The 22,228-nt window shown below is 42.2% G+C and overlaps 1 protein-coding gene and 1 long non-coding RNA gene across 6 annotated transcripts in view; one reads left to right on the top strand and one right to left on the bottom strand.

Moving 5' to 3' along the window:
* Positions 1–1,879: 1,879 nt before the first annotated feature.
* On the bottom strand, positions 1,880–17,694 carry LOC138987210 (uncharacterized). The gene is made up of 3 exons (XR_011463628.1): positions 17,425–17,694; positions 6,926–8,167; positions 1,880–6,713 (listed from the first exon to the last, which is right to left on the bottom strand). It is a non-coding gene; the product is annotated as an uncharacterized lncRNA (long non-coding RNA).
* Positions 17,695–17,858: 164 nt separating this feature from the next.
* The window catches only part of HIPK1 (homeodomain interacting protein kinase 1), a 54,132-nt gene continuing 49,762 nt past the window's right edge, over positions 17,859–22,228 (top strand). For 2 of the 5 annotated variants that reach the window (XM_070367452.1, XM_070367455.1), the window contains exon 1: positions 17,861–18,102. The gene's annotated coding sequence lies outside the window, so the exon portion shown is untranslated. Of the gene's footprint in view, positions 18,103–22,228 lie in introns of all 5 variants that reach the window. The other 3 variants (XM_070367453.1, XM_070367451.1, XM_070367454.1) reach the window with 3 other exon arrangements.

Here is a 22,228-nt window from a genome sequence, read left to right as displayed (position 1 = left end):
GAAAGGAACTTAAAGGAAAAAAGTTGATTTTTTTTCCCACCTCCCCCCCACAACCACTGATCCATAGGCTTCATTATTTTACTTTATAATAAATCTATGACTCTTTAGAACAACAGAAATGGAAAACGTGAATTAAGATAATGAACAAAACCTTTCACCCACTTAAACATTTTCCAGTTGTGAGATTCCTCTTCTTGTGTGTGGTCTCTTCCCCTTGTTACCCCTCTTCCCCTGACTATAGTCAATTTGGTCTTTAGGCTCATACCAGTCTCCCCGAGACATTCTGCAGTCATTATCACCTTTTGGGGTGGATTTTATTTTGTTTTTTTTAAATAACTTTTTAACATTGATGCATATTTGCTTGGGATAGAGCTTGTGTAATTTACCAATCGTATTGATAGTATGTGACTGTGCCCTGCAGAGGTATATTTAACAAGACAAAAATAATGTAGGTTAATAAAGGAGCCCATGATATTTGAGTCAGGTTATAAATGACCATGAAATCATTTACAGTTTGAATAGTGAAAATTTATGTCTGCTGTTCTTAAATTAGTGCTAGACAGAATATCATTTTAAAAAGTCTTTGTGCATGTTATTTTCCCCTTACCTTAGCTCCCTGTTCTTTCTCAACTGCCTCACCCACCTGTTAAGAATTAAAAATATTGAGCCTTAAAGGGACAGCTCATTTTTAAATTGCTAAAGTTTGTGAAATTTTACTTTTTCCAAGTTTTTCCAACTTTTCTTTAAAAAGTGAAGACAGATAATGAATTGAAATTTCACAAGCTGTGAAATTAGCATCTGGCAAGCTGTGAAATCTTATTATTTGAAGACATTATCTGCTGGAAGTTCTTTGGGAATAGGAAAGAAGAACCCTGTTTTTGAAGTAGACCATTTTTCTCTCTTTAAAAATCTGTTTATATGTTCAATTTTTAAATGGCCTTTTAAAAAGTGAGGTGAGGAAAAGTAGTAATAGAAAGATGTTTAGGACAGCTAAAGGCTGGGTCTGAGTAAGTATATAGTCTACTTGTTGCAGAGTTTTGAGAGGATGAGGCCATCTTGTTCAACCTGTGTGCCTGCTGTTTATATCAAAGTTGCCACTTTTGTTAAAATGGTGTTATTTTATTATCTTGGAAACTGACTCAGCCTCATGTTGCTCCAAATTAGTGTTTAAGGCTCCCACAAGTTGCAGATAAAAGGATTATTTTAACAAGTAGAACAAGGTGATTTGCCTTTTGGTTTGTAAATATATGAAAGTGTCTACAAGGTCTTTATCTGCTTTCTGTCAGTATTTATATTAAATGATAAATTAATGAGGAAAAAAAAAAACAACAACAAGCAAACTATTGCATTAGGGCTGCATTAAACTATTGCTAACCAGTCCTGACTCCTCTCATCAATTTTTAGTAACTTTGGGGAGTGGAGGATGAAGTTCATCCCCAGTGCTACAGGCCCATCCTTAATGTGCTCTCTGAAAGGTGTGCTTTTGAGAAGCGAAGATTGGGTCAAGCCCACTCCCCCTACTAACCAGACTCTGTAGAAACAAAGCATGAGGGTGGAACCAGACTCCTGGTGCTTAGGAGTCAGGAATATAAAGTTTGGAGAAAACCTGCCAAAGGTCTGAGCATCCAGTTCCTAAACTGGAACCAGGGGTTTCCCAGCCAACCAGCAATGCTAACACCAGCTGGGTGTCCTACAATTCGACTCAGGTCTGAGACTACTTGGAGATAGCATCAGGTCTCACAGATTAAGGCTTCAGTGTCACAAGACTGTCCCCTCACCACCTGAGATGCCCATTGCAAGTCCAGGTCATCATCTGTGTTTCTGAGTGACCACAATAGATTGGAGGTTTCAATGATCCCCTCTTTGGATTTGACTGGTTTGCTAGAGCAACGCACAGAACTCAGAGAAATACCTTACTCACTAGATCATCAGTTTATTATAAAAGGATTTAACTCAGGAACAGCCAGGTGGAAGCAACGCACAGGGCAAGGTATGTGGGAAGGGGTGGGAGCTTCCATGCTTTCTGAGTGCTACTCTCCCAACACCTCCACCTGTTCTGTTCCTCCTTCAGGATGCTGTCTCCACCCTGGATGATATCAACGTTCTGGTGTCTCAGTCTCTGACCTCATCATTTCCAAAGACCTCATTTCCCTCTACCTTACCACCCTGTCATTACCAGAAGTTATACTACTTTTGAAATCGCAAATGTAAGCCCTCTTTTCTCCAGCTGACTTGCTCAAGTATCTTCATTGCCAATGTTTCACTGTTCATGAGCCCTCTCTGAGCTTCACTCCCTTCCTTGACTGAACTGTATCCTACAATCCATCTTTATAATATCACTCCCTTTCTCTCTCTCAACCTTGCCTTGAAAAACTCCAGTTTTTCATAAACCATAATATTCATTTACTCTTTGCCTGCACTGGAGCAGCTAGATGTTCCTGGAGAAATCATTCAAACAGACTGTCTGGTTTCATTTTGAAATCATGATTTCAAACGTCAGAATGGCCTTCCATGTAATAGGACTGCTAAGCAATCCTATTACATGTCCCTAATAAGCTTGGTTTCATATTCTCCCTTTCTCATTGCTTTCCCCTCCCACCTGCGTCTTAGCAAATCCTGTTGACTCTACCTTGAAACATATCCTGAATCTTCCTTTCACCATCTTAACCTCTACTACCCTTGTCCAAGCAACCTTTGTCCCTTGTGCAAGTTCTTCAATAGCCTCCTAAATGTTCTCTCTGCTTCCAACACTGTCCCCCTTTTCTCCAAATACAGAGAGTCCCCATGATAGCCATAAGTCATAGCATGTTATTTCTCTGCTCAAATCCTCCAGTGGCTTTCCAGCTCACTCAGAATAAAAACCTAAGTTCTCCTGGTGGTCTGCATGGCCCCTATGATTTCCAGATCACCTCACCTCCTACTCCTCTCCCACCCTTCACTTACTCTGCTCCAGGCATGCTGACCTCCTTGCAGCTACTCCTATCTACCCTGTAAACAATCACCTCACTTCTTCCCTCTCCCCATCACCTTCTCCACCCACATGGCTCCCTCACCTACTTCAAGGTTTTGCTTAATGAGGCTATTCTTGACCATCTTATTTAAAATTGCAACTGCCTTGCCCACCACTCCCTTTCCCTGCCTTGCATTTTCTCCACAGAGCACCTTCCATATGATATCATTTATCTATTGAGGTTAGTGTGTGCCTCATGGACTAGAATGTAAACGCTAGGATTCTTTTTGTCTTTTTTCTTTTTGATTGCTTTGTTCACTGTTTTATCCCTGCTGTCTAGAACACATACTGGGTTCTTAACGATAAACATCAGGTGAATGAATAAATGAATTAACCCGGAGGAATGCATGGATGGCACATCCTTTAGGGAATCCTCCTTCAATAAACACTATTTCTCTCCAAGAGGGAATAAAGCAGAGTTCAAAGTCCCCAAGGAGCTGACCAATACTGAATGCTTAAGTTTGGCAGATACAGTATAAATATTATCTCTATATTAACTTGCAACTATCCCAGTGAGAAAACTAGTGTCCATAAATCTCTTCATTCATTTGTTCATTAAACAAATATTTAATGAATGCCTATGTGCCAGGCATCTTTTCTAGACACTGGGGATATGAAATAGTGACCAAAATAGAAAAAGTCCTACCCCATGGAAATTCAACATTCTAAAGGAGAGAGGCAGTATACATAAATAAATATCAAATGGTGATATGCGTTAAGAAGAAAATAAGACTGGGACTTCCCTGGTGGTCCAGTGGCTAAGACTCCATGCTCCCGATGCAGGGGGCCTGGATTTGATCCCTGGTCAGGGAACTAGATCTCATGTGTTGCCAACTAAAAGTCTGCATGCTACAACTAAAATCCCACATGCCACAACTAAGACTGGTGCAGCCAAATAAATTAATAAACAATAAAAAGAAAAATAAATACAATTTTTTTAAAAAGAGGAAGAAGAAGATATTAATACTAGTTTAATGGGGGGTGGGGAGCAGTTCAGATAAAGGTCAAGGAAGTATCCTGGTGGGAATGACACTTCAAGACCTGAGAGATGAAATGGAGCCAGCCAGGTGAAGATCTGGGGGCAGCATCAGCACCAAAACCATGTGATGGCCATGAGCTCTATGCCCAAGGAACATGAGCAAGAGCTGTGCAAGTGGAAGAGAAAAGGAGATGGGATCAGAGGCAGAGGTAGGAGTCGGATCAGATGTGACCTACAGAGCGAGAAGTTTGGGTTTTAGCCTTAAGTGTTATGGAAAGTGCTTTAGTGTACTGGGGTGGTATGATCTGATACATATTTTTGAAAGCAACAGATGGAGAACGGGGCAAGAATGAAGCAAGAATACCAGTCAGGAAGCTCTTCCAGCAGTGAGAGATACTGGTGTTTTTGCATTGTGTTTGGATAAAAATCAGAGTTACCTCTTTAGCACAAGCAGCTGAAGGGAGAAAGACATCCCTTTTCTTCTACCAGAGCTTTCACAAGGGAAAAGTACATCTATATACCCAAAGATATTACATAGATAAACATATTTGGAGGAAATGAAGAAAGGAAGAAGAAAAAAACTGATTTATCTACAAGTAAATAATTGAAATGTTTTATGAATCAACATTATTTCCTATAATAGACATGTTTTAGAACTATGTACTTAAGAGGAAAAAACATGTTTTACTTGCTTTGGAGTCAACACAAGCCTTGGGGTTAGAGGTTACACTTCCTGAGAGACTAGGACTTTTCAGTAAACAAAAATGAATTTATCAGAGAATACTTATTTTTTAATTATTTAATTATGAAATTTTATAGCAAATAACATTAGTCCTGACCTTTGAATAGCTGCATCCTCTAGGAGAGATCTATAAGATACAGTAGAAGACACAGCATTACCATATTTAGTTTGATTTAATCCTTTCTGTTTAATTCACCAAGCAGTGATACTTTGTGTCCTTACGGAAAAGCACCTGAATGAGCAGGCAATTTTGGTTCACAAAAGAGCAGTCTCTTGCTGCAAGGCTCTTAGTCAGTACATACATAATTAAAACCTGCACTTTTAAATCAAGATAGGACTGACAAATCCATATTTGTTATTATTCTATATTCTACTTCTCAGAGACTTTCTGATTTTGTAGACAGTTATCAGTGGAGATGAATGGTAGTGGATTTCAGGATATTTTTTGAAAGTAACATTGAAGAAATTTTCCAATGGACAGAATGAGGGAGGTACAGAAAAGGTATTATTACCATCTCCATTTTAAGGATGAGATAAGTGAGGCTCATGAGCAGACCCACTATCATACCCTCGTAACCAGAAGAGTTAGGATTCCTAGTGACATTAAGCTCCAAAGCCCATGCTTTTTGTTTATACTGGACATTCTCGGAGCACTGAGGTTGATCAGGCAGAAGCCCTATTTCACATCAGAAAATTTACCCTCTATGGTTTGTTTTGATAGGGCAGCTCCCCTACCCCCACCAGAGAGAACCACTTGCTAATCACTTGATGACAACTTACAGATTTTATACAAATGAGTTTCCAAAAGCAATAATAGAAAAAAAATCAGTTAAATGCATGGCCAAAAAGGTAAAGACTGCTATTTTGAAATTTCTTAAACTCTATTCTATAGTTTACTGAATTCTGATGCTTTGAGTACTATGAATAAACACTCAGTAATTTACTCAGCGAAATAGCTATTATTACCGACCACATATCAGGAATTGTGTTAGGCAAGGGATATTTCATTAAGGTCTTTTTGATTTCAGAGTTTGTAGGAACTGCAAAATGACACAGCATAAGTAATAATCAGTTATTAAAATTTGAGGTCCTGTCCTGATTTATTGCCCTCTCCCTTGTGGGTCTTTGTGTGCATTCTTCCAGCATTTGTTTTGGCTTTTGCTTAGAACTGATGATAGGGAATGACATATGGAATGAAAGTGATAAAAGCTCATGCATGTAACAGTTGGTCAAAGAAAAGGTGAAAAGCTAGGAAATGATGGAGGCATGATAATGAGGAATGATGCTGATCCAGGTAAAAGGAGAGAAAAGCACTATCCCTTGGTTTTGCTGAATAAAGATCTAGTATATGAAGAAAATGAGAGACAGGACGATGGTTATGTGTGGATAAGGGAGGAAACAGAAATGAAACCTCAAACCCTCCTTCCCTCATAATTGTTGTGTAAGTGGTTAAGGCATTTGCTCTTCTCCCAGAAGAGTCTCTGGGTTGACTCTTGAAAATCAGAAAAATTAGGGGTGAAGTCTTTTACCCATTATTTCTAAATCCTGCAAACTTTCATCCTCCTTTTAAAATAAAAAAACTGAGGTGAAATTCGCATAACAAACAACTATTTTTAAGTGTACAATCCAGTGGCATTTAATGCATTCACAGTGTTGTGCACCGCCACCTCGCTCTGGAGTCACTTTCCCGCTCTTGGCTGCAGTGCACAGGCTTCTCACTGTGGTGGCTTCTCTTGTTGGAGAGCACAGGCTCTAGGCACACAGGCTTCAGTAGTCGTGGTGCACAGGCTTTAGTTGCCTACAGGATTTTTCCGAACCAGGGATCAAACCAATTTCCCCTGCATCGGCAGGTGAATTCCTATCTGCTGTGCCACCAGGGAAGTCCTTGACTCTTTCTCTTTAACCCCACAGGCATAGTCTTCACCCAAGCTCATGTTCGGCCAAAGCCATCCCTTCTGCTGGAACCCAATCCTCAAAATGACCTATTGTGATCCAAAAAGAAAACAAGATGTAGACTTGAGAGCAAGTAAGTCAGATTCCTGCCTGCAATCAGGCAGTAACCAACCCAGTAACCAACCTAACTTTAATGGGGAGATGCTGGGGAAGGAGAGTAATGTGGATGCAGTGAGGTGACACAGCCTTCTCACAATATATAGAAGGGATGTTCATGATGATATGGAGAGTCCTTGCTCACCTGATTATCCTGGGCAGCTTCCAAATGTGCATGGGTGATTCCGTTTTCAATTTTGTATATCATACTCTTCTCTGCGGCCTTGTACGGATGATAACCACTTCTTCCCAAGAGTGTACCTGTCATACTTGAGCTAATATCCCTTATATATGATAACATAATGGCATATTTATTCCTCTGTTCACATTTTACATGAAAAATGTACTTAAGATAGTTACTAAAAACAAAGACTGATGCCCCATTTGAGCACAAGACAGCCATGGTAGCTCCAGACCTTGGGTATTCATCCTTTTGTCTTAGCCAAAAGACAGAGAAAGGAGCAAAAGAAAATTTTCTCTTTATGCAAAAATAAACAATTCCCTAAGAGCCTCCCAGAAGACTTCCTTTCATGTTTCATTAACCAGAACTGTGTCTTGTACCCACTCCTAGACCAATCATTGGCAAGGAGAAATGGTATCACCAGATTGATTTAGACGTATTGTGATTTATCCCCTGATTTGGGGGTGGGAAAGGGCTTCTTGGTGGCTCAGATGATAAAGAATCTGCCTGAAATGCAGGAGACCCAAGTTCAATCCCTCAGTCGGGAAGATCCCCTGGGGAAAGGAATGGCTGCCTACCCCAGTATTCTTGCCTGGAGAATTCCAAGAACAGAGGAGCCTGGCAGGCTACAGTCTGTGGGGTCGCAAACAGTCAGACATGACTGAGTGGCTAACACTTTCATTTTTTCACTTAACGGAGAGGAACTTAGCTTCCTTGAAATCAAAGGATCTTCCTTCTACCTGAATGAAACTGGGATTCTATTAATAGGGAAGAACGAATCTAGGGGATGGAGTTTAGATAAGTGTGACAGTGTTAGTCTCTTAGTTGTGTCCAACTCTGTGTGACCCTATGGACTGTAGCCCGCCAGTCTCCTCTGTCCATGGAATTCTCCAGGCAAAAATACTGGAGTCAATAACTACGCCCTTCAGTCAGTTCAGTTCAGTTCAGTCGCTCAGTCGTGTCCAACTCTTTGCGACCCCATGAATCGCAGCACACCAGGCCTCCCTGTCCCTCACCAACTCCCGGAGTTCACTCAGACTCAGGTCCATTGAGTCGGTGATGCCATCCAGCCATCTCATCCTCTGTCGTCCCCTTCTCCTCCTGCCCCCAATCCCTAACAGCATCAGGGTCTTTTCCAATGAGTCAACTCTTCGCATGAGGTGGCCAAAGTATTGGAGTTTCAGCCTCTATCATTATATGTAGAATCTAAAAAATAATACAAATGAATCTAAATACGGAACAGAAACAGATTCACAGATCTAGAAAATAAATTTATGTTTACCAAAGGGGAACTAAGGGGGAGGGATAAATTAGGAGTATGGGATTAACAGATATAAACTTCATGCATTGTGCTCAATTGTGTCTGACTCTTTGTGAACCCATGGACTATGGCCCACCAGGCTCCTCTGTCCATGGAATCTTCCAGGCAAGAATAGTGGAGTGGGCTGCCATTTCCTCCTCCAGGGGATCTTCCTGACCCAGGGATTGAACCCCAGTCTCCTGCATTTCCTGGATTGGCAGATGGTTTCTTTACCACTGTGCCACTTGGGAACTCACAACAGATATAAACTACTATACATAAAATAGATAAGCATCAAGGATTTACTGTGTATCACAGGGAACTATATTCAATATCTTATAATAACCTATAATGGAAAATAATCTGAAAAACATATGTATGTAATTGAATCACTTCACTGCACACCTGAAACTAACACAATATTGTAAATCAAGTACACTTCAATAAAAAAAAAAAAAATTATTACCCAGTGAGGAACAGGGACATCATCTAACTTTGGGTGTGATATTCTGAGAAGCACACAATATCATTATTCTGCAACAGATGTGGGTTTGATCCCTGGGTCAGAAAGATCCCCTGGTGGAGGAAATGGCAATCCACTCCAGTATTCTTGCCCGAAAAATCCTATAGACAGAGGAGCCTGGAAGGTTATAGGCCAAAGAGCCAGACACAACTGAGCAACTAAGCATGTAAATGTTAAAGCAAGAGGGTCAAAAGGTTAATTAGTAAATCTGAGTAAAGGTTTTATTATTATTATTATTATTATTATTATTGCAACTTTTCTATGAGTTTGAAATTATTTGAAAATTAAAAGTTTTCTGGAGTCTAGATTTAAAAAAATCAGCGAAGGAGACATTCCTGGTGTTCCAGTGGTTAGGAATACATTTGTCAATGCAGGAGACCTGGGTTTGATCCCTGATCTGGGAAGATTCCACATGCTGCAGAGCCACTAAGCCCACGTGCCAGAACAAATGAGCCCACGCTCTAGAGCTCATGCTACACAACAAGAGAAGCCACGGAAAGGAGAAGCCTATGCACCGCAACTAGAGAGCAGCCTTCTTTCACTGCAACTAGGGAATGCCAATATGCAGCTATGGAGACCCAGCACAGACAAAGATAAATAAATCAACATAAAAAGTCTTGAAAGAAATCAAAGATGACACAAATAAATGGAGAGATATACCATGTTCTAGGATTGGAAGAATCAATATTTTGAAAATGATTATACTACCCAAAACAACCTACAGAGTCAATTCAGTCCCTATGAAACTACCAATGGTATTTTTCACAGAACTAGAACAAAAATGTTCACAATTTGTATGGAAACATGAAAGACCCCATCAGCCAAAGTAATCTTGAGAAAGAAAAACTGAGCTAGAGGAATCAATCGTCCTGACTTCAGACTATACTACAAAGCTACAGTCATCAGGAGAGCATGGTACCAGAACAGAAACAGGAATATAGACCAATGGAACAAGATAGAAAGCCCAGAGATAAATCCACACACCTCTGAGCACCTTAGCTTTGACCAAGGAGGCAAGAATATACAATGGAGAAAAGAGCCTATACAATAAGTGGTGCTGGGAAAACTGGAGAGCTGCATGTAAAAGAATGTATCCAGAACACTTCCTAACACTATATACAAAAATAAACTCAAAGTGGATTAAAGTCTTAAATGTAAGGCCAGAAACTATAAAGCTCTTAGAAGAAAATACAGGCAGTACACCTTTGATACACATCCCAGCAAGATCTTTGACCCGCCTCCTAGAATAATGGATTAAAAACAAAAATAAACAGATGAGATTTAATTAAATTTAAAAGCTTCTGCACTGCAAAGGAAACAATAAACAAGATTAAAAGACAACCCTAAGAATGGGAGAAAATAATTGCAAACTAAAACAACTGACAAAGTATTAATCTCCGGAAAATACAAAACAGTTCATACAGCTTATACAGCTTATACAGTGAACTAAAATGGACCAGAATAGGCTAATTAATTCAGATGACCATTATATCTACTACTGTGGGCAAGAATCCTTTAGAAGAAATGGAATAGTCATCATAGTCAACAAAAGAGTCCGAAATGCAGTACTTGGGTGCAGTCTCAAAAACGACAGAATGATCTGTTTCCAAGGTAAACCATTCAATATCACAGTAATCCAAGCCTAAGCCCCGACCAGAAATGCTGAAGAAGCTGAAGTTGAATGGTTCTATGAAGACCTACAAGACTTTCTAGAACTAACACCAAAAAAAGATGTCCTTTTCATTATAGGGGACTAGAATGCAAAAGTAGGAAGTCAACAGATATCTGGAGTAACAGGAAAATTTGGCCTTGGAGTACAAGATGAAGCAGGGCAAAGGCTAACAGAATTTTGCCAAGAGAATGAACTGGTCATAGCAAACACCCTTTTCCAATAACACAATAGATGATTCTACACATGGACATCACCAGATGGTCAATACCAAAATCAGACTGATTATATTCTTTGCAGTCGAAGATGGAGAAGCTGTATACAGTCAGCAGAAACAAGACCAGGAGCTAACTGTGGCTCAGATCATGAACTCCTTGTTGCCAAATTCAGACTTAAATTGAAGAAAGTAGGGAAAACCACTAGGCCATTCAGGTATGACCTAAATCAAATCCCTTATGCTTATACAGTAGAAGTGACAAACAGATTCAAGGGATTAGATCTGATAGACAGAGTGCCTAAAGAACTATGGATGGAGGATTGTAATGCTGTACAGGAGACAGGGATCGAGACTATCCCCAAGAAAAAAAAATGCAAAAAGGCAAAATGACTGTTTGAGGAGGCTTTACAAATAGCTGAGAAAAGAAGAGAAGCGAAAGGCAAAGAAGAAAAGGAAAGATATACCCATCTGAATGCAGAGTTCCAAAGAATAGCAGGGAGAGCTAAGAAAGTCTCCCAAAATGATCAATGCAAATGAATAGAGGAAAACAATAGAATGGGAAAGACTAGAGATCTCTTCAAGAAAATTAGAGATACCAAGGGAACATTTGATGCAAAGATGGGTACAATAAAGGGCAGAAACGGTATGGACCTAACAGAATCAGAAGATATTAAGAAGAGGTAGCAGGAATACACAGAAGAACTATACCAAAAAGATTTTAATGACCCAGATAACCACGATGGTGTGATCATTCACCTAAAGCCAGACATCCTGGAATGTGAAGTCAAGTGTGCCTTAGAAAGCATCACTACGAACAAAGCTAGTGGAGGTGATGGAATTCCAGCTGAGCTATTTCAAATCCTAAAAGATGATGCTGTGAATGTGCTACACTCAATATGAGAGCATTTGGAAACCTCAGCAGTGGCCACAGGACTGGAAAAGGTCAGTTTTCATTCCAATCCTAAAGAAAGGCAATGCCAAAGAATGTTCAAACTACCACACAACTGCACTCATTTCACAAGCTAGCGAAGTAATACTCAAAATTCTCTAAGCTAGGCTTCAACAATATGTGAACTGAGAACTTCCAGATATTCAAGCTGAATTTAGAAAAGGCAGAGGAACCAGAGATCAAATTGCCAACATCAGTTGGATCATAGAAAAAGCAAGAGAATTCCTGTAAAACATCTACTTCTGCTTCATTGACTACGCTAAAGCCTTTGTGCTGATCACAACAAACTGGGAAATTCTTAAAAGAGATGTGAATACCAGACCGCTTTACCTGCCTCCTGAGTAATCTGTATGCAGGTCAAGAAGAAACAGTTAGAACCAGACATGGAACAATGAACTGGTTCACAATTAGGAAAGGAGTACATCAAGGCTGTATATTGTCACCTTGCTTATTTAACTTATATGCAGAGTGCATCATGCAAAATTCCGGGCTGGATGAAACACAATCTGGAATCAAGATTACCAGGAGAAATATCAATAACCTCAGATATGCATATGACACCATCCTTATGGCAAAAAGCAAAGAGGAACTAAAGAGCCTCTTGATGAAAGTGAAAGAGGAGAGTGAAAAAGTTGGCTTAAAGCTCAACTTTCAGAAAACGAAGATCATGGCATCTGGTCCCATCATTTCATGGCAAATAGATGGGGAAACAATGGAAACAGTGACAGACTTTATTTTCTTGGGCTCTAAAATCACTGCAATGGTGACTGCAGCCATAAAATTAAGACGCTTGCTCCTTGGAAGAAAAGCTATGACAAACCTAGACAGGTTTGGAGAAAAGGGAACCCTGCAGCACTGTTGGTGGGAATGCAAACTGATATAGCCAGTATGGAGAGCAGTATGGAGATTCATTTAAAAACTAGGAATAAAATTACCATGTGACCCAGCAATCCCACTACTGAGCATACACCCTGATGAAATCATAATTGAAAAAGACACATGTACCCCAATGTTCACTGCAGTGCTATTTACGATAGCTAGGGCATGAAAGCTGCTGAGATGTCCATTGACATATGGATAAAGAAGCTGTGGTACATATATACAGTGGAATATTACTCAGCCATAAAAAAGAATTTGAGTCAGTTCTAATGAGGTGGATGAACCTAGAGCCTATTATACAGAGTGAAGTAAGTCAGAAAGAGAAAAACAAGTATCAGATGTTAACACATACATATGGGATCTAGAAAGATGGTACTGATGAACCTGCAGTTCATAGTGCAGGACGCACACATAGTGAAGAGACTCATGGACACAGTGAGGGAAGGAGAGGGTGGGACAAACCGGGAGAGCAGCATTGAAACATATACATTACCATATGGACAACAGAGAGTAGTCATTTGCTCTATGAAAAGGGAACTCAAGGGGTGGGACTGGGCAGGAGATGGGAGGGAGGTTTAAGAGGGAGTAGACATACATATACCTATGGCTGATTCATGTTGATATAGGGCAGAAACCAACAAAATTGTAAAGCAATTATCCTCCGGTTAAAAATAAATAAATTTTAAAAATCAGTGAGGATTCTCTCTTGTTCTTTCAAAAAATTTCCCACGTTTTGCCCTCTATTCTTCACTTCAGTCTTTCACTCTCATCTGGTTTTTCCAGTTTTGCAACTGTTGGTTTCTACTTGAAATCTTTTTTCTTCTTGGTCCCTCATATTTACTACTTGTGTAGGAAGTTTGCCTTAGTTTCTCTCAAGACAGCCTTTTGGTCAGCTTCTACTTGGCCTTATGCGCTGCAGCTCCTGTGGAAGAGACTTCTGGCCTACAATACTGAATCCAGGCTCCAAGCCCTAGAGGGGTATCATACCCTAGATGAGACATCAGTGCTTCCAACTGGCAACAGCTCCATCTCCCTCTCCAGCTGCCCTGAATTTGGGAGGAAATAGTTCACACGCGTGCCTGCTAAGTCATTTCAGCCATGTCTGACTCTTTGTGATCCTGTGGACTGCAGCCTGCCAGGCTCCTCTGTCCATGGGAATCTCCAGGCAACAGTACTGGAGTGGGTTGCTATGTCCTCCTCCAGGGGGTCTTCTCGACCCAGGGATCAGACCCACGTCTCTTCTCCTGTACTAGCTGGTGGGTCTTTAGCACTAGTGCCACCTGGGAAGCCCAACAGTTCACATATCTGCCCCCTTCTCTCCATGTTTTCTGCTTCATCAAACCCTCATCATAGTTTTCTAAGTACGCACAGTTTCTCCAGTCTTTTCGCACTCCAGCCTGCCATCCTCCTCACTGCTACCAGTTCTCTCTTTAAAGCACACATTCCTTCATATTACTTGTCTGATTAAATTCTACTAGCTCTGCGTTGCCTTTCAAAATCTGACTCAACCCATTTTAGTTTCCAAATCCTGACATTCCTCTGCTGAACTGGGAGCTCCTTCAGAGCACAGACCACACCTTTTCTTCTTCGTATCTTTAATTCTAACACAGTGCCTGGCACACAGAAGATACTCAATAGATTTCTGCTGAATGAACAAATCAACTTTAGTTAAACTCTGAAACTTCTTTGAGCAGACCATGTTTAAATATCACCTTCTCTGATGGTGAATGACAGTCTTGACACTGTCCTTCAAAACTTCTTCAGGTAAATATATTTCTTCATGGAAATACATCACCCATGCATCCCCTTCCCACCACTACACTGTCAAATTTTCTGAGGGAAAAGACCATGTCTTATTCATCTCGCATCTGACTGAGGGTCTAGGAGAGTAACCTGCCATTGAGCAGGCAGACTTTGTTGGATGGATATAGATATTAGAGAGGGGAAAATACCAGATTTTAAAAGGTCTCCATATAGTGAAACTGACTGAGGAAATGACCAAAGAACAATGAAAATGATATCAACAAGTATAAATAAAGAGTGTACAAGAAGTGAAGTAGTCAAATGATGATGCATGACTGAATAACTAGAATTAAGTGGGAGTTAATCAGAAAAGGCATCCTCAGGGCAAATTTTGAGATGTGTTTGACAAGCAGAAAGGGACATAATGTTCTATTCTCCTACCAGGAGCTTAGAGGCCTGTCATGCAGTTGGGTTGAACCAAAGCACAGTAAGCAATTAGTGTATTGGAAGCCTGCTTTTCAAGTGAGATCTGCTCTTCCCTGGAGCTCAAGCCCTGCCTTTCTCCTGGCTCCCCAAGCAGCCCTGTTGGCCCACTCTCCATGTCTCGATGTTCCCCAGGTCAGCCCAGTGTAGCCCTTCATGTCCTCCAAGTTTCTGTTAAAATAAGTAACCAAAATTCCCCTGTGGAATTAACATTCTTGCTAACCCTGGTTCTCTAGGGTAATAAACTTTCCTCTTCCCAATAGAACTGTTCTAGCATTGTTAAGGCAAGAGAGAAATCCAAAGGCTGCATAACCACTTGAGTACATCTTCACAAAAATGATCTCTTTGATCCAAAGAGGTTTAACAAGGGACTTCCCTGTTGGTCCAGCTGCTAACACTCCACACTCCCAATGTGTGGGACCTGGGTTTGATCCCTGATCAGTGAACTAGATCCTGCATGTCGCAACCAAAATATCCCACATGCCCCAACTAAGGTCTGGTGCAGCCAACTAAATAAATAAATATTAACAACATCCACTTTTGCGTCATTGACTATGCTAAAGCCTTGTGCGGATCACAATAATCTGTGGAAAATTCTTAAAGAGATGGGAATATCAGACCACCTTACCTGTCTTCTGAGAAGCCTGTACGCACGTCAAGAAGAAACAGTTAGAACCAGATACGGAACTGACGGGTTCAAAATTAGGAAAAGAGTACAACAAGGCTGTATATTGTCACCCTGCTTATTTAACTTATATGTAGAGTACATCATTCAAAATGCTAGGCTGGATGAATCCCAGGCTGGAATCAAGATTGCTGGGAGAAATATCAACAACCTCAAATAGACAGGTGATACAACTCTAATGGCAGAAAGTGAAGAGGAACTAAAGAGCCTCTTGATGAGGGTGAAAGAGGAGAGTGAAAAAGCGGGCTTGAAACTCAACATTCAAAAAACTAAGATCATGGCAACCAGTACCATCACTTCATGGCAAATAGAAGGGGAAAAAGTGTAAACAGTGACAGATTTTCTTTCCCTGAGCATCAAAATCACTACAAAAGGTGACTGCAGCCATGAAATTAAAAGGCTTGCTCCTTGGAAGGAAAGCTATAACAAACCTAGATTGTATATTAAAAAAGCAGAGACATCACTTTGCTGACTAAGGACTGTATAGTCAAAGTTATGGTTTTACCAGTAAGCACATAAGGATGCGAGAGTTGGACCATAAAGAACGCTAAGCACCGAAGAATTGATGCTTTGGAATTGTGGTGCTGGAGAAGACTCTTGAGAGCCCCCTGGACTGCAAGAAGATCAAACCAGCCAATTCTAAAGGAAATAAACCCTGAATATTCATGAGAAGGACTAATGCTAAAGCTGAAGCTCAAATACTCTGGCCACCTGATGCAAAGAGCCAACTCACTGGAAAACACTGATGCTGGGAAAGACTGAAGGCAAAAGGAGAAAGAGGCAGCAGAGGATAAGATGGTTAGATAGCATCACCAACTCAATGAACATGAATTTGAGCAAACTCTGGGAAATAGTGGAGGACAGAGGAGCCTGGGGTGTTGCAGTCTATGGGGTCACATCAGACACGACTTCAGTTCAGTTCAGTCGCTCAGCCGTGTCCGACTCTTTGCGACCCCATGAATTGCAGCACGCCAGGCCTCCCTGTCCATCACCAACTCCCGGAGTTCAAACTCACATCCATCGAGTTGATGATGCCATCCAGCCATCTCATCCTCTGTTGTCCCCTTTTCCTCCTGCCCCCAATCCCTCCCAGCATCAGAGTCTTTTCCAATGAGTCAACTCTTCGCATGACTTAGGGACTGAATAATAACAACAAAACCCAAAGAGGTAAAATGACTGGGACCTGAGGACTGTAACCTGATAGTACAATCTTATTTTAGCTACATCTGCCCTCTCCTTAAAGAGTACCAGCATTCTAAGTCACTTCAGTCATGTCCAGCTCTTTACCACCCTATGGATGGTAGCCCACCAAGCTCCTCTCTCCTCCAGTATTCTCCAGGCAAGTACAACGGAATGGGTTGCCATGCCTTCCTCCAGGGATCTTCCTGACCCAGGGATGGAAGCCACATCTCTTAAATCTCCTGCATTAACAAGTGGATTCTTTACCACCAGCGCCATCTGGGAAGCCCCCTTAAAGAGTATATGCAAGTAAATACCATAATTCTGTACAGTCACTTTCTAGGGCTCAGATCCTTGCTGCCTCCAGAACTTGTGGGAAGGAAAAAAATAAACTGTCTGCCTAAAAATGTCCCACACTTTAGGAATCAGAGCATTTTACACACCAAGAGGTATATCTGAAGACTTTCAGAATCTCTTGGCCAAGGGAGATGGCAACTGTCTTTCTTTTAGGATAACCTAGTTTTCAGGCAGTGTTTATTTTTTCCAGAACGTTGCATTCCTTTTCCTGAACACCCGGTTTTACTATCTCCTGGTAGAGGAGAGAAAATTATGGTAGTATGAGCTCACTGGAGCGCTTGAGGGGTAGGGTTCAGAGTACAACTATTCTTTCTCACCTCCTGTTGCAAACCCAGCTTCCCAAGGAGGGAATGAAAGAGCCCCCTCAGGGAGTCTTGATGGGGGTGGAGGCTCACAGATCCCATACACATCTGCCAAGTAGCTAGAACGTCTCTAGATAGCAAGGAAACATTAAAGCCTAAACTTGGGTCATTCCTCACCAGCTGCCTCCCCGCGCGCTGCTCAGTCTCTGGAGGTGTCACACTAGGCGGTGGTGATGTCACACTGGCGGGGATGACATTTTAAACCTGGACCTCACACCGACACTAGGCACCTTAAGTCACCTCGGTGTTGGCCGTGCGGAGGGGGCGGGGAGATGACCCCAGCACTCTATCCACGCTGGCTCCCCACGGAGGTCCACCCACTCCCACTTCCACTCCCACCCGTAATATGAGGTCGTCGTAATCCTCCCGCTCTCCCGGACTTCCGCCTCAGTAGGTGTCATGGCGCGGGACCCGGGACTAGTTCCCGTGAGGCGGGGCGGGCCGGATGAGGGCGGACGCTCGGCGCTCAGCTTGTCGGGTCTGGCGACAACCGCGGCTGCGGAGCTAGGGGCCCGGCGGTGGCCCCGGACAGCAGCGGGAGGCCGAGGAGGGAGCGCGCGGGTCTGAGGCGGCGGCGGCGGCGGAGGGGGGCCGGGCGGTGGAGCGGGCGGGAGGCTGAGAAGGCTCCCCTCGCGGGACGGGCGCGGGGACGGCTCCGGGGGGCGGGGGCCGGGGCCCGGGCCGGCTCGCGCAGGGGGTATGATGACCCGGCGGCGGGGCCCCGGATCTCGTCTCCTCCGCCGCCTCCTCACGGCAGCCCCAGCTCGCGGCTGAGAACCAGAAGACACACCGGCGGTGAGTCGAGGCGGGAGAGCGGGCGGGCAGGGGCCTTGGCGGGGAGCGATCTCTTATCGGGTCTCCGAGGCGGGGCCGGGCTGGCCACGGGCTCTCCGGGGCGCCCGGCCTTGCGGGGGGCGCCTCCCTCGGCAGCCCCCACCCGGGACCCGGCGCCAAGCCCTGTGGCCCGGCCGCTCCCGGCCGCGGAGGGGATGGCGTTCCCAAGAAAGTGGGGAGGCTGTGGGCTTGTTTTCGGGGCAACTCCTGTGTCCTGCCACTTCTCTCCTGGGCGTGTTGTTGTCCTCAGATGACAGGGGGCCTCCTGGCGTCTCCTCACCCGGCCGGTTTTTCCTCGGGTGTCGTGGCCGGTTCCCAGTGTATGGCTTGCGCGTGTGAATTTCACAGCTCTGCTTAGCGCCTTGGTTTGGGGCTATCTGTGCTGTTGGGGACAAGGAAGCGGTGTCTGGAACGGACGGCGGCGGCGGGGTGGGTGTGGAAGCCCTCCTATCCTCTCCGCTTGTGTTCTTTAATCGTTAGCTTGATAAATCGTGATGGTGGTGGAGACTACGTGGGACCGGCCAACCTAAATGTATATCTGTGTTAGGTAGATCTAGAAGTCTGGCTCAAAGGGAAACTTTTGCTGTTTGTCGCCACTTTACCAAAGCTTTCGTTAAAAAAAAAAAAAAAGTCCGGGGGGTGGGGTGGGAGGAAACCACCAAAACTCTTGGGTGAGCCTCCGCGCCCCAGCCCCCCACCCCCACCGCCGCCCGGGTGTTCACAGGTCTGTGGGAAAGAGGCCGTTTTTGTGCCTAGCAACCGAGACCAGGGACTCAGTCTCCAAGAGCACTGGTCTAACCTCCAGTTTGTTGTGGTGACAAACCGTAAGGTTTGGCCTGTGTTTACGCTGGGCGCGCTTTCTTTCCTGTTTAGGTGGGGGAAGGGAGGAGGGGCTAGAGAAGGGGGGGAAAAAACAGCCCCAAGCTCGAGTGTGTCTTTTTTCCAATTAAACCATTGATTATGTTGCAGATTCTCTTTTTGAGGCAACTCTAGGTGCTTTTTTCCTTTGGGAATTTTCAGTCACTGTATCAAATTGTTAATTTCAGCTATAGACTCTTCTGCCCAATCCTTCCTTTATCTTATTTGTTTCCTAGTAACTGATGAAAACAGCAGCATGGCTTCCTGCTCCTGGTGAAATGGGGTTAAATTAAGTGGCTGATGCCCTCAGCAAAACCTACAATTTTGTTCTTGTTTGTGTAAAGCTATTTTTGATTCCTGGTCTGTAGTGTAGTTTTTTTTTTTTTTAAGATTATAGAGAATGCAAATCATTACCAGCTCTTTTTCATATGTAGGTCTAAAGCTTTCTGTAAAACATCTAAAAAATATACTAACAGGTCATTTTATATAGTTGTTAATGCAGCTGGTGATTTTGGAGATACATGTAATAATCTCCGGGTTCTGTGTTGTAGAACTGGTATGATGGTGTGAAGAAGGATATCATTGACTTTAAGACACTGTTCCCTGGCTTGAAGAATATTTTGGTAATGTACTTGTGGTTGCAACTGGAGGCAGGCAGGCCAGTAAAGCATCTTACCAGTAAAATGGTGAATGCGATCTTGTAAATATACTGACTCTGGTTAGTAATAAGACTTTAGCTGGTGATATCTTTATCCTATCTGGACATTGTAGTTTTATGGATTGCAGAGCAAGTTGATTGGTACCTTGAGATTGAAAACCAAACCAGAACTTTCTACTAACAGGGAAAAAAAAAAAGATAATCTCAGCATCCACAATTGTCTGGAAAATAGAATTCTTTTTTTCTGTGGTTTGGTTTTCATAAGCACAGCTTAGTCATTGGTTCTGTTGGTAGAAATCAGTGAGCCAAACCTGCCTTATGAACTTCTTACACTTGGAACTTGTGCAACTTGTTAGTTATATATTGTAACTGGTTCTTTTGTAATTTGAGGTAATTTTGCAAACATGAACTTCCTGATCGGCCCTTTTATTTTCATGACTGTATAAAGCAATCCATAATTTTTAAAGTTACAGTTATTAATTCCTCCCCACTATGGGGTCGCACAGAGTTGGACACGACTGATGTGACTTAGCAGCAGCAGCAGTTTCTTCCCTTAAATTTAATGCCATTCTGAACAGAAGTCATCAAAATAATTTTTCTTTCAAGTACCACTTCAACAGTAATTGATTTGCTTTTCGGTTCCTTTTTTGTTTTTATTTCTTGTTTCCAATCTCCCAACTCCCTAAATACCTTATGTATTTTTGTAGAGCATAATTTGACACTTAAAAAAATTTTACATCCTGTTTTTATATTTTTCTTTTTATGTGTCACATCAACTAAGCAACATTTTAAGTTCTTTGAAGATAGGGAAACTTAGGTGCATTTCTTTTGGCTTCTTTGGCACCCTTCTTTAAGGGTGCCTGGGACAATGCTTTCCCACCGTGCTTAATGAAAAAGAATCAGAAAACCTGAATTTTTTGACAGCATTACTGCTCATTAGCTCTGGGTAAAACTTGTGTGGCTTTCTTGGGTCTACTTTTTCTCATCTTGGAATTAGGGTGTTTTAGAAAGGGTCTTTAAAGGTCTATTTTAGCTGTAAGAATCCCTGTACTTTTTTTTGCCAGTGTCTTCTCCACTCAAATACTCTAAACAGTTTTTCATTTTTCCATATCCCCTGGAATACTTGCTCAAGTTAGCTCTCATCTGTAAGACCTTCATCTGCTTTCCATCTGTCAGACTGTTGTTACCTTACTTGAGTCCTATTTTCCTTAGGCCGTTTCTGGCTAAAGGTCCTCTCTTAGTGTTCGTGTTTCATATTGGCCTATGCTTTGTTAATCTGTCATTTTTCTTATGATAGAAACTGAGGTATAGCTTTCTTTATTGTAAACTTTATAGATCTTATAGACTGTCCTGTGCACATACTAGGTACCATTTTACCAAACACCAGAAAAACCTACTTTTCTTTTGTTCTGTTGCTTTAGGTTCGTCATTCCAGATAAATCTAAGAGAGCTATTGAAATTTAGGAAAAAAATTTCTTCCCTAGAAGGAAAGCACCTCAGCCAGTTTACCAAAATATTCCAAAATTGGTCTAAATGGCTGGCAATTACATAGAATTGTAGAGTTACTACTTTGTCAGCTAACACCACTATTCCACAGCCTGTTTTTGCATACTGGTTGGGGAACTGGCTCCTTTCACATGGTTCCATATGAAGGAAGTGCTACAGGAAAGGGGGTGGGGAACTTTGATTCAAATAGTGTCCTCAGGGCTTCAAGGTTATTTTTTTCTTCTGTATTACTATACTTAGAAAAGTATTCTCTTGTAGACAAGAGGCTGTAATTTTTATCATGTGTATTTCTCTAATTTAGTGAGAATGACTTCTGGGATCCCTTTATATATGGAGAAATAACATGGTCTCTTTATAGTCATTCATTCTATCAAACATTTGACACATGCTGTATTCCATCCATTGTGATTGATGCTGGTGATACAAAGGAAGATGATACTCTGCTATTGACAATTGCCCTCTTAGAACTTGCAGTTCAGAAGGGAAGTCAACTTTTTTTTTTTTAGAAGTTAACTTTTAAATAAATAATTTCAAATAGTCATACTTAAAATAAAAATCCAGAGTGGCCCACAAGTCAGTATGTGTTCTGGCCCTTGTTTTCCTTTTTGGGTCTTTCTTCTGCTCCTTTTTGATGGGCAGGGGACTCTGCTCTATATGATCATTCAGGTACCCGTGTTCTTTCCATCTTGCTGCTCTGCCCTCCCTCGAGTGTTGTCTCATGGCAGAAACTGGGTCTTCATGGGTTCCTCTTGGTGGAAAAGGAAGAGAACGCTATAAAGGCTCGTGTATCACTTTGTATTGGAGAGAGGGACTGGTAAATGGAGTCTGGCTTTGTGCATGGGGTGGAGGAGAGACTAAACTATAATCCAGACCAACAGTCTTGTGCCACACAGAAAACATGAGCTTTAAGTAGAGGCTGAAAGGATAAGTGGTAGTTAAAAGAAGGCTAACCGAGAGGGTAGAATGAAATTTAGAGAGACAATGTTATGTGTGAAGGAACTGAGGCAGAAGTCAAGTTTAGACCAGAGATATTTAGAACTACTGGAAAAGGGAGTGCTGCGGGAA

The sequence above is a fragment of the Bos mutus genome, chromosome 3, assembly GCF_027580195.1.
Source record: "Bos mutus isolate GX-2022 chromosome 3, NWIPB_WYAK_1.1, whole genome shotgun sequence".
Classification (NCBI taxonomy): domain Eukaryota; kingdom Metazoa; phylum Chordata; class Mammalia; order Artiodactyla; family Bovidae; genus Bos; species Bos mutus.
The sequence above is the reverse complement of the archived record's forward strand: the minus strand, read 5'-3'. Positions and strand labels throughout refer to the sequence as shown.